This window comes from Mauremys reevesii, linkage group 3 (genome assembly GCF_016161935.1).
Source record: "Mauremys reevesii isolate NIE-2019 linkage group 3, ASM1616193v1, whole genome shotgun sequence".
In the NCBI taxonomy this organism is placed as follows: Eukaryota; Metazoa; Chordata; order Testudines; family Geoemydidae; genus Mauremys; species Mauremys reevesii.
In genome coordinates this window covers 146,252,841-146,266,341 of record NC_052625.1, presented here as the reverse complement: position 1 = coordinate 146,266,341, position 13,501 = coordinate 146,252,841, and the positions used below count along the sequence as shown (strand labels likewise).

At 41.7% G+C, this 13,501-nt stretch overlaps 1 protein-coding gene across 10 annotated transcripts in view; it reads right to left on the bottom strand.

The window, feature by feature from the left end:
- The window catches only part of UBE3D (ubiquitin protein ligase E3D), a 123,407-nt gene that overhangs the window by 77,141 nt on the left and 32,765 nt on the right, over positions 1 to 13,501 (bottom strand). The window lies entirely within an intron of this gene.

The window sequence follows — 13,501 nt, the reverse complement described above, 5'->3', positions numbered from 1 at the left end:
GGAAGCTGTGGCATGTACATGATCCTGGAGGGGGTACCTGAAAAGAGTTTCGTCTGCATGAAGTGCCACCTGATAGAGCTGATGGAAGAAAAGATCCGAGGATTGGAGATGCAGGTGGAAACTCTGGTTGAGTTTAGAAGGGGGTTCGAGCCGATGATGGGGCAAAGACATGAGGAGGCTGAAGGGAAAAGCTCAGACTTGCAGATGGAAGCAAGACCAAAGAACTCTGAGGGGAGACTGCTGGCTGAGGAAAGTGGACAGTGGACGCATGTGAAAGAGAACCAGGCAGAGGAAAAGACGGGCCAGTGAAGGAGAAATAGAGCTCAGGAACAGGTTTGCGGAGTTGGAAAATGAAGAAGGGGCACAGCAGGTGGTCGCTGAAGGTGAGAGGGCAAGGAAGAAGAAAAGAACAGCTAGTCCTATAGGAAGAGGGGAAGAGTCAATGGAGACACCACCACCAAATATGAGCCCCAGGAGGATACGGAACGGATTGCGGAGGATTGCAAGGGACAATAGAAATCGAGAGGACTTGCAGCCAGAGGGAACAGGGGATAGACCAGAGAATCGTACCATCACCAGGAAAAGGCAGATCTACGTGATTGGGGACTCCTTACTGAGAAGAATAGACAGGCCTGTAACTAGAGCTGATCCGGAGAACAGAAGGGTGTGCTGTCTGCTGGGTGCTAAGATACGGGATGTGGACCTGAGGCTGAAAAGGATCCTAACGGGAGCGGGAAAGAATCCGCTGATTGTCCTTCATGTGGGAAAATATGATACAGCTAGATTCTCTCTGGAATGTATCAAGGGAGACTATGCCAGGCTGGGGAAGACGCTTAAGGAAATCGAGGCTCTGGTGATCTTCAGTGGGATTCTGCCTGTTCCTAGAGAAGGGCAACAAAGGTGTGACAAGATTATGCCAATCAACAGATGGCTCAGGCAGTGGTGCTGTAAGGAGGGCTTTGGGATGTATGGCCACTGGGAAGCATTCATGGACAGAGGACTGTTCTCTCAGGATGGACTTCACCTGAGTAAGGAGGGAAATAGACTTCTAGGATGGAGGCTGGCACAACTACTTTTAAACTAGGAATTTGGGGGAGATAGTTGGGAGATGTCCAGGTAATCTCCATGCCGGAATTTAACACTGAGAGGGAAGAAAACAAAGTAAGAAAGGATACAGCCATGGGTAGGAGAATGGACATAAGGAGGAAGAGTAGTGTAGATACCAGTCTAATAGGTGATACTGGTGGTAGAATGTCTGTGCCTAATCGGGTAAAGAATGTCAGTGAAGCCAAATAGCAAAAATTAAGATGTTTGTACACTAATGTGCGGAGATGGAGGTAGACATTACCACATCCGAGATAGAAGCCAAACTTGAACAGCTTAATGGGACTAAATCGGAGGGCCCAGATAATCTTCATCCAAGAATATTAAAGGAACTGGCACATGAAATTGCAAGTCCATAAAGCAAGAATTTTTAATGAATCAGTAAACTCAGGGGTTGTACCGTACGACTGGAGAATTGCTAACATAGTTCCTATTTTTAATAAAGGGAAAAAAGTGATCCGAGTAACTATAGGCCTGTTAGTTTGACATCTGTAGTATGCAAGGTCTTGGAAAAAAATTTGAAGGAGAAAGTGGTTAAGGACATTGAGGTCAATGGTAATTGGGACAAAATACAACATGATTTTACAAAAGGTAGATCGTGCCAAACCAACCTGATCTCCTTCTTTGAGAAGGTAACAGATTTTTTAGACAAAGGAAACATGGTGGATCTAATTTACCTCGATTTCAGTAAGGCATTTGATACAGTTCCACATGGGGAATTATTAGTTAAATTGGAAAAGATGGGGATCAATATGAAAATTGAAAGGTGGATAAGGAACTGGTTAACGGGGAGACTACAACGGGTCATACTGAAAGGTGAATTGTCAGGCTGGAAGGAGGTTACTAGTGGAGTTCCTCAGGGATCAGTTTTGGGACCAAATCTTATTTAATCTTTTTATTACTGACCTTGGCACAAAAAGTGGGACTGTGCTAATAAAGTTTGCGGATGACACAAAGCTGGGAGGTATTGCCAATACAGAGAAGGACCGGGATAATAATATTAACAGGATGAAATTTAATAGTGAAAAGTGAAAGGTCATGCATTTAGGGATTAATAACAAGAATTTTGGTTATAAATTGGGGACATATCAATTGTAAGTAACAGAGGAGAAGGACCTTCGAGTATTGGTTGATCATAGGAAGACTATGAGCCGCCAATGTGATATGGCTGTTAAAAAAGCTAATGCGGTCTTGGGATGCATCAGGTGAGGTATTTCCAGTAAAGATAAGGAGGTGTTAGTACCGTTATACAAGGCACTGGTGAGACCTCATCTGGAATATTGTGTGCAGTTCTTGTCTCCCATGTTTAAGAAGGATGAATTCAAACTGGAACAGGTACAGAGAAGGGCTACTAGAATGATCTGAGGAATGGAAAACCTGTCTTATGAAAGAAGACCCAAAGAGTTTGGCTTGTTTAGCCTAACCAAAAGAAGGCTGAGGGGATATATGATTGCTCTTTATAAATATATCAGAGAGAGAAATATCAGAGAGGGAGAGGAATTATTTAAGCTTAGTACCAATGTGGACACAAGAACAAATGGCTATAAACTGGACATTAGGAAGTTTAGACTTGAAATTAGATGAAGGTTTCAAACCATTAGAGGAGTGAAGTTCTGGAACAGCCTTCCACGGGGAGTAGTGGGGCAAAAGACATATCTGCCTTCAAGACTAAGCTTGATAAGATTATGGAGGGGATGGTATGATGGGATAGCCTAATTTTGGCAATTAATTGATCTTTGATTATTAGCAGGTAAATATGCCAATGGCCTGTGATGGGATGTTAGATGGGTTGGGATCTGAGTTACTACAGAGAATTCTTTCCTGGATGCTGGCTGGTGAGTCTTGCCCACATGCTCAGGGTTTAACTGATCACCATATTTGGGGTCGGGAAGGATTTTTCCTCCAGGACAGTTTGGCAGAGGTCCTGGAGGTTTTTCGCCTTCCTCTGCAGCGTGGGGCACGGGTCACTTGCTGGAGGCTTCTCTGCACCTTGAGGTCTTTAAACCACGATTTGAGGACTTCAGTAACTCAGACATAGGTTAGGGGTTTGTTACAGGAGTGGGTGGGTGAGATTCTGTGGCCAGCATTGTGCAGGAGGTCAGACTAGATTATCATAATGGTCCCTTCTGACCTTAAAGTCTGAGTCTATGATGTGCTGCAGTTACACCTTTTGCCCATCAGGGGCTGTTGTGGCACCAGAGCAGAGAGCAGCAGACTCACCGGCAGTAGCAGACAGCAGCTGGCTGCATTCCTCACAGTGGCCTGGGATATAGCGGGGGAGGGCATATAGAGTGCAGTTCAGAAGGGCTAGTGGGGGGGACAGACTGGGGGAGGGGCTGAATGGGAATAGGAGTGCAAGGCCACATGGGAACAGGGTGGCTGAACAGGGGTCCACGGACACATGGGGATGGGGGGCAGATGTTCCTGACTGAATGGGAGAGGCCAGGGGTCAGCGAGGGTCTCTCTGGGGGAGGCTCCCAAACAATCCCCCTCCCCCAAAATAACCTGTTACATACTTCTCTCACCCACACCAACAACCCTCCAGGTTTACTCCCAGGCTCCTTCCCAGCATTTACTTCCCTCTCTCTCAGCCCCACAATTACCTCTGATTCCCCCAAGCCTTTGCACTGCTTCTGAGGGGTACGGGAAATACATTTTGTTAAGTTCTGTATTAATATGCCTAGCAAGGAATCTATCAAAATACATTTCCTGAAACTTTGTTGTTATTGTTACAGACATACTTGCTGAAAGGCATTTTGAAATAAATTACCAAAATAACTGAAACTGGCATGAATATATTGTGTTATTTTGACAAAATATGCAGAATTTTGCAAAATGTTAAAAGATTGTGCACAGGTTTTTTAATGTTTTGGCACAGAATTACCCCAGGAGTAGAAAGTGAATAGCATCTCTCTCTCTAATCTAGAGGATATACCGTCAACATACGTCTACTCCTTTCACAGTTTCTTTTGCACCCTATTTTAGAGATTACTAATCAGTTTCACTCGGCAGCTGGATCCATAGGAGAAATGCTTCTGTTTACACATTGTAATACTGTGGGACAAAAGCCACAGATTACCACCACTTCGTCAAAGCATGTCTCATGTTAGCAAAGATCAAACAGATTTGTACTGATGTTTGAGTATGCATTATATAGCAGAAATCTGAGTCTGTTGGAGGAAAGGCACTATTGGTTATGAGAAATTTCTGCATCTTCTAAGCCTGTCATTTTCTGAACTAACTTGTTTATTTTCTTTCAGCATTTTCCTTTTCCCCAGCATTAATTATTTTATTTCTGACGTGGTTGTTGACCTGTATGAACAGTCTCAAATTCAGTCTGTGTTCTGAGCATTTATGCATGTTATTTCTGGATAATATATCTGTGTATTTCGACCTGAGCTGTCAGCTATTTTATGGATACTACATAGATTTTTCTCTTCCCTGTGCATTGTCTGGATTCCCAAATTTCCTTGAATTTAACCATTGGTAAGAAAAAAAAATGCTTCAGCAATACTTAAAAATAAAGTAGATTTAGAACTTATCAACAGTGTCCATTTGACAGCCCTGGAAAGCAACATACTCTCTACTAACAGAACAGTTACAGCTTGCGTAATGAAAACCTAAGAAAAAACAGTGCTAGCTTCCCCATACAGTCCTGCTACTGTGCCACAAGCATGACACAGAGGGAACATCATTCGGTAAGTCAACTTCTATGCCCATTCAGTCTCACTACTCGGCTCAAAATGACAGCAAGGATGCGAATTAGAGCCAATTACGCTGGTGATTTGTATAACAGAGACATTTATCCTGTAGGAATTGGATTGATTCACTTCACATAGACCGATGGACTTAGATATGAAAGAAATAGGTGCCTCAGAAACAGGTAACATAAAGAGAAGTGCTACAAGAACTTTCAGTGACTCTTAGACTGTGTGACACTATATAGAATATGTGAGACACTTTATGATATTGATACCAATATTGTAAAATTGTAATAAGTCTTACCAGATACGTAGGGCCCTGCCAAATTCACAGTCCATTTTGGTCAATTTCATGGTCTTAGAATTTTAAAAATTGTAAATTTCATGATTTCAGCTATTTAAATCTGAAATTTCATGGTGGTAGGGATCTTGACCCAAAAAGGAGTTTTGGGGGAGGGTCGCAAGGCTATTGTAATGGGGATTGCAGTACTGCTACTCTTACTTCTAGTGGTGACGGCACTGCCTTCAGAGTTGGGCAGCTGGAGAGCCATGGCTGCTGGTCAGGAGCCCAGCTCTGAAGGCAGAGCCACCGCCAGCAGCAGTGCAGAAGTAAGCATGGTATGGTATGGTATGGCCACCCTTGGCAGGACCCCCAATTTGAGAAACGCTGGTCTCCCCCATGAAATCTGTATAGTATAGGGTAAAAGCACACAAAAGACCAGATTTCATGGGAGGAGACCAGATTTCACGGTCCGTGATGAATTTTTTCACAGCCGTGAATTTGGTAGAGCCCTACAGATATGCCATGTAAGGTTTCAGTGGAAAAGTTATAATTCGCTAAATATGATAATCACATTTATATGTAAGTATCAACCTTGTATTGTGAGTTGTAAATATGTATGGTATATTTGCATTTCAAACTTGTGTTGTGCTTCTGGGTGACACCTCTCCCAAGACAGATTGGCATCAGCACTATCCAGCCTGCTTAATCGTCTGTTAAAAGCAATCAGATATACAATGAACCCATTGAGAGAAGGCAGGGGTTACACCTATGAGTCAGCAGGACATGTAGGGACATGCCCGTGGACAGGGGACTCTGCTTTTCCATGCCCATGTGCTGTATGTTTGTGTTTGGACAAAGGAAGCACAAGCCACATAGCAAAGGATATAAAAAGGCAGATGCATCTTCTCCATTTTGTTTTCAATCCTGCTTCCTACCTCTGGAGTAACTTTTCTATAAACTGAAGCTCTGAACAAAGGACTGAATGGCCCATCCAAGCTGTGGAGGTGTTCCATGTAGGAATATTAAAGAAGGTTTATATTAAACATGGTTTATATGAGAAATGATTTATTAATTTATTGTTAATTAATACTTTATAACTTAAGATTTATGTTAAAAGTAAATTTGTGATTCCCAGCATTTAGCCTCTAACCTGCAAGCCACCAGCTGTGTCTGCTCAAAGAGATACTTGGTATAAAACTTGTTAAGCTCAAAGAAATACTTTGTATAAAACTTGCTAAACATTAATTAACTCTAAGTAAGCCAAAACAGTAGCTGTTATAGTGTATAGATAGAGACCCCCACCCTCTGTAAGTTTTCATCTCACTTTATCTTTGCTTGTTAAAAGACAAGGAGTCTCACATAAATTGGTAACACCCCAAAAAGTAAAGAGACAGTGAAATAGATGTGATTAAGATAAAGAATGTATGTGAATGAATGGTTAGGGAGTCACCAGCCTGAACAATTCAGTGTCGGCTGAAGAAGGTGTCAAGTGGGATCAAACAGATGACCCCCGGAGGGCAAACTGGAATCCACCCACCACACCTCAAAGGAAGGAAAAACAAAACATCTAATAACATGGAGCCAGCCACCTGCTGATTGATTTAGCAATAGCAAAATGAAGCAACGCTCATGAACTGACATAGGAATAAATTCCTATAAAACTGGACTCTAAAGACTGAGGACTTTGAGTCTCTGGTTCTGCTGCCAGCCTCCAGGAGCATCAGATGCATCTGACACAGACTCGGCTCCATCCTCATGACCAAGATACCTGGCCAGTAACTTGGCATGAGCAACATCTAGGCTGGTAACTATAACATCTATACAGAACCTGAATGAATGATTGTGTGAATGAATATATGTGTGTGTGTGTATAAGAAATAAGTAGTAAAACAATGTTGTTTACTGTTGTCTTTTGTTTTGTTATGGTATTTACAATAAATGTGGCATCTCTGCCTTATCCCTCTTAATAAGATCCTGCTGGTTTTTATTATATTGGTACAACATTCCAGAGGGACTTTCCAGCCACCAAACTCACCAATGCTGCTAAGAACCTGAGATCTGGACTTTGAAGTCTTATGTATGTATCTGACCATTTATGCTTTTGTTATCCCAAAATGTATTCATAACCTTCACTCGTGTGTGATATTTATTTGCCATTTCAGTCAAAGACAGTGAAACTTTAAATGCTTGGGGGCTCCACTATCACTGCTTTAAAGTCAGTGTTTCACCTTGCTGAGCTAGCGTTTTATGCTTAGTTAGAATCTGTCTGTTAGCTGCTGTAACGATGTTAACTGGCAATTTGTTTTTATTTGTAACTACTTTGCAATGCAGCACACATACTGACACCGTATAAACAGCCTTTTGTGCACAAAATTATTTTGTGCAAAGAAACTGCAAAAATCTGTTGGACCTCTATTAGTGATTAAAGCCCATCCACCGAACCCCCGAAATTGAGCACTTGAAGTTGAGATATCTCACATCAGGCAAACCTTAAATGTTCAATATTTTCTTGGTGTAGACAGCTGTGTGGCATATCTATGGTACTCTTCCTAAAAATAAATCTTAAAAAAAAAAGGTTTCTGCATTTAAAAGTAATTGTGTCAATTAATGGGGAAAATATTGTTACCCATTGTAACTGTCTACAGTTGTTATTGTCTAGGACTGAACTCTTCCCCAGTGTGAGGCACTGGCCCCCTTCCTACAAATACCAGAGTTCAGGCTCCAAAGTCTGACTATGCATCTTGCATGAGAGGAATGCTTATAAAACTATACTGAAACATTTAATTCTTATTGCTCAATACATGTACATTTGGAATAGCAATGTGTTATTCAGTTATGTTTATTAGGTAAATGGACCTTGGTTGGGTGTAGTAGAAAAAGAGGCTGGCCCAATGAAGACAATTAGGTAAACAAGTATCCTTTCGATCCTCATCTTATCTACAATCCAAGATATTTGGGGACACAGTGAGCAAGAAGCGAAAATCAGTAGGGAAGGAGAGAGAAGCAGAACAGAACCTGTTTGGCTGAGGGCACAATGTCATGGGTCCAAAAAGCTTAGATCTCTAGTACTATGACAAATTAAAGTTGGTGTCATAGGTTTATTCCCCACTTTGAACTTTAGCATCCACAAGATGGGGACCTGCATGGGCTCCTCTAAACTTAAATCCTAGTTTAGATCTGGTACACTGCCACCAGCTAGAAATTCCAGTGTCTAGCACACTCCCTGTTCCCCCAACCTTTCCCTGGGGAACACAGATCCCAACTTCCTTGGATCTTAACACAAAGGGAAATAATTCATTCCCCCCACCTTCTTCCCCCTCCCCTAGTCCTTGGGAGAGATCACCTTGATTCAAACTCCTTGAATCAAAACAAAGAGGGATTCACCTTTCCTCCCTCCCCTTCCCCTGAAAATCCAAACAAGGGAAGAAATCAGTCAGGTTCTAAAAAGAAAAGATTTTATTAAAAGAAAAAAAGAAAGTACACTATCTCTGTAACACCAGGATGGAAAAATTTACAGGGTCTAACTTATAAAACTGGAGAGACTTCCGCCCCCCCTCCTTTCTCAGAATAATCAAAGCAACAGCAAACAGAAAGAAAGAGATTTCTCCAGCAAACACACAATTGCAAATGTAGAAATTAATTATAAGACTAAACCGCCTTTCTAATACTCACTATACTGAATAGAAGAAAATACTTCAGGAAACTTGGAGAGCTTGGATATACGTCTGGCCTCTCTTAGATCCAAAGAGAGAACAAAGACCCAAACAAAGAACACAGACAAAGACTTCCCTCCACAGAGATTTGAAATTATCTTCTCCCTTGATTGGTCCTCTGGTCAGGTGTTCATCAGGTTACTGAGTTTGTTAACCCTTTACAGGTAAAAGAGACCTTAACCCTTAACTATCTGCTTATGACAGTTGGTAATGAAGATATGCCTGGTTAGCCTGATCATACCAGAAGGACCTGATTCAGTGTATAAATATCTAAATGGGGAACAAATATTTAATAACAGGCTCCTCAATCTAGCAGAGAAAGGTATAATAAGATCCAATGTCTGGAAGTTGAAGCTAGACAAATTCAGACTGGATATAAGATCTGAATTTTTAACAGTGAGAGTAATTAACCGTTGGAACAATATACCAATAGTCACTGTGGATTCTCCATTGGTGACCATTTTTAAATCAAGATTGGATGTTTTTCTAAAAGATCTGCTCTAGGAAGAACGTAAGAACATAAGAACGGCCGTACTGGGTCAGACCAAATGTCCATCTAGCCCAGTATCTGTCTACCAACAGTGGCCAATGCCAGGTGCCCCAGAGGGAGTGAACCTAACAGGCAATGATCAAGTGATCTCTCTCCTGCCATCCATCTCCATCCTCTGAGAGGCTAGGGACACCATTCCTTACCCATCCTGGCTAATAGCCATTTATGGACTTAACCACCATGAATTTATCCAGTTCTCTTTTAAACGCTGTTATAGTCCTAGCCCTCACAACCTCCTCAGGCAAGGAGTTCCACAAGTTGACTGTGCGCTGCATGAAGAAGAACTTCCTTTTATTTGTTTTAAACCTGCTGCCTATTAATTTCATTTGGTGACCCTTAGTTCTTGTATTATGGGAATAAGTAAATAACTTTTCCTTATCCACTTTCTCCGCATCACTCATGATTTTATAGACCTCTATCATATCCCCCTTTAGTCTCCTCTTTTCCAAGCTGAAGAGTCCTAACTTCTTTAATCTTTCCTCATATGGGACCCTCTCCAAACCCCTAATCATTTTAGTTGCCCTTTTCTGAACCTTTTCTAGTGCCAGTATATATTTTTTGAGGTGAGGAGACCACATATGTATACAGTATTCGAGATGTGGGCATACCATGGATTTATATAAGGGCAATAATATATTCTCAGTCTTATTCTCTATTCCCTTTTTAATGATTCCTAACATCCTGTTTGCTTTTTTGACCGCCTCTGCACACTGCGTGGACATCTTCAGAGAACTATCCACGATGACTCCAAGATCTTTTTCCTGACTCGTTGTAGCTAAATTAGCCCCCATCATATTGTATGTATAGTTGGGGTTATTTTTTCCAATGTGCATTACTTTACATTTATCCACATTTAATTTCATTTGCCATTTTGTTGCCCAAACACTTAGTTTTGTGAGATCTTTTTGAAGTTCTTCACAGTCTGCTTTGGTCTTAACTATCTTGAGAAGTTTAGTATCATCTGCAAACTTTGACACCTCACTGTTTACCCCTTTCTCCAGATCATTTATGAATAAATTGAATAGGATTGGTCCTAGGACTGACCCTTGGGGAACACCACTAGTTACCCCTCTCCATTCTGAGAATTTACCATTAATTCCTACCCTTTGTTCCCTGTCTTTTAACCAGTTCTCAATCCATGAAAGGACCTTCCCTTTTATCCATTTTATGACAGCTTAATTTATGTAACAGCCTTTGGTGAGGGACCTTGTCAAAGGCTTTCTGGAAATATAAGTATACTATGTCTACTGGATCCTCCTTGTCCATGTTTGTTGACCCCTTCAAAGAACTCTAATAGATTAGCAAGACACGATTTCCCTTTACAGAAACCATGTTGACTATTGCTCAACAGTTTATGTTTTCCTATGTGTCTGACAATTTTATTCTTTACTATTGTTTCAACTAATTTGCCCGGTACCGACGTTAGACTTACCGGTCTGTAATTGCCGGGATCACCCCTAGAGCCCTTTTTAAATATTGGCGTGACATTAGCTAACTTCCAGTCACTGGGTACCGAAGCCGATTTAAAGGACAGGTTACAAACCTTAGTTAATAGTTCCGCAACTTCACATTTGAGTTCTTTCAGAACTCTTGGGTGAATGCCATCTGGTCCCGGTGACTTGTTAATGTTGAGTTTATCAATTAATTCCAAAACCTCCTCTAGTGACACTTTAAACTGTGACAGTTCCTCAAATTTGTCACCTACAAAAGCCAACTCAGGTTTGGGAATCTCCCTAACATCCTCAGCCGTGAAGACTGAAGCAAAGAATCCATTTAGTTTCTCCGCAATGACTTTATCGTCTTTAAGCGCTCCTTTTGTATCTCGATCATCAAAGGGCACCACTGGTTGTTTAGCAGGCTTTCTGCTTCTGATGTACTTAAACATTTTATTTCTTTTGGAGTTTTTGGCTAGCCGTTCTTCAAACTCCTCTTTGGCTTTTCTTATTACACTCTTGCACTTAATTTGGCAGTGTTTATGCTCCTTTCTATTTGCCTCACTAGGATTTGACTTCCGCTTTTTAAAGGAAGTCTTTTTATCTCTCACTGCTTCTTTTACATGGTTGTTAAGCTCTTTTTTAGTTCTTTTACTGTGTTTCTTAATTTGGGGTATACATTGAAGTTGGGCCTCTATTATGGTGTCTTTAAAAAGCGCCCATGCAGCTTGCAGGGATTTCACTTTAGTCACTGTACCTTTTAACTTCTGTTTAACTAACCCCCTCATTTTTGCATAGTTCCCCCTTTTGAAATTAAATGCCACAGTGTTGGGCTGTTGAGATGTTCTTCCCACCACAGGGATGTTGAATGCTATTGTATTATGGTCACTATTTCCAAGCGGTCCTGCTATAGTTACCTCTTGGACCAGCTCCTGCGCTCCACTCAGGATTAAATCTAGAGTTGCCTCTCCCCTTGTGGGTTCCCGTACCAGCTGCTCCATGAGCCAGTCATAAAAGTATCAAGAAATTTTATCTCTGCATTTTGTCCTGAAGTGAAATGTTCCCAGTCAATATGGGGATAATTGAAATCCCGCACTATTATTGGGTTCTTAATTTTGATAGCCTCTCTAATTTCCCTCAGCATTTCATCATCACTATTACTGTCCTGGTCAGGTGGTCGATAATAGATCCCTAATGTTATATTTTTATTAGAGCTTGAAATTTCTATCCATAGAGATTCTATGGAACATGTGGATTCGCTTAAGATTTTTACTTCATTTGAATCTACATTTTCTTTCACATATAGTGCCACTCCCCCGCCCCCCCCTCCCCCCCGCACGACCTGTTCTGTCCTTCCGATATATTTTGTACCCTGGAATGATTGTGTTCCATTGATTGCTCTCAGTCCACCAGGTTTCTTTGATGACTATTATATCAATATCCTCCTTTATCACAAGGCACTCTAGTTCGCCCATCTTATTATTTAGACTTCTAGCATTTGTGTACAAGCACTTTAAAAACTTGTCCCTGTTTATTTGTCTGCCCTTCTCTGATGTGTCAGATTCTTTTTTATGTGACTGTTTATCATCTGATCTGGCTCTTACATTATCCTCTTCCATCCTCTGCTCCTGACTATAACCTGGAGATTCTCTATCATTAGACTCTCCCCTAACAGAAGTCTGTGTCCAATCCACATGCTCCTCTGCAGCAGTCGGCTTTCCCCCATGTCCTAGTTTAAAAACTGCTCTACAACTTTTTAATGTTTAGTGCCAGCAGTCTGGTTCCACTTTGGTTTAGGAATAATTTTGGGGAAGTTCTATGGCATCATTCAGGAGGTAAGACTGGACAAGCCCATTGGTCCCTTCTGGTCTTGTAATCTATGATCCACATATTACACAAGGCTGGCACAAAATCAGTAGGGCCAAGGAGTCGAGTTCCTCGTCCTCTATTATCCAAACATTTCTGAAATACAAGGATGCATCCCTGAGGGAGCACAGATTCTCTTTTTCTGAAAAAGAGGGTAAAAGAAAGAATGTCATACCTTCTTGCCAATGTACCAACAGCCATTTAAGGACATGGGAGAGGACTCTGGACTTTCTGCCTTTTGAAGTGGTTTTAGGGCAATTTTTGGGGTCAGCCCTGGAAAATCCCCAATTGGTGAAGTTGGTTTGGCCCAAATTGAGTCCCAAGTGTTGAAGAGAACTGAACAGCTCTTGTAAAGGTGTCACCAGAGAAGTCTTGATTAGCATTGGAGGATACAGAGATCCCAAAGCACTACCTATTTCTCTGAGAAGCTGAGGGTCAGCTGTGGCAGACCTCCCCACCTGCGGCTTTTAAGAGGGCCTCCTCATAATGGGAGCACCTCCTGGATTTCTATCTTCTATTAATGTGACCTGCTGCACCGTAACGGGAATAGGGTGAGTGGAGGTAAGATGCTCAGCAGCTGGTTCTGTTCAGGGGTCACAGCCCCATAAATTTTGGGCCCCTGTGGGGAAAAGAAATGTAGGGAAATGATTCTGGCAGTACTAGTTGAAGTTAAGAGTTAAAAGACAGAACGGTAGTGGATAAGGCAGAACACTGAATTGCTGCTCTGTTTGCTCTTCCAGAGACAGGATTAATTGGGATGAGGACAGATGGGATGGGCCCACACCCCAGAGGCGCCTGGACAAGTCTGAGCTATTTCAAACATTTCCAGGAAGAGAGGTGCAGCCCAAGTG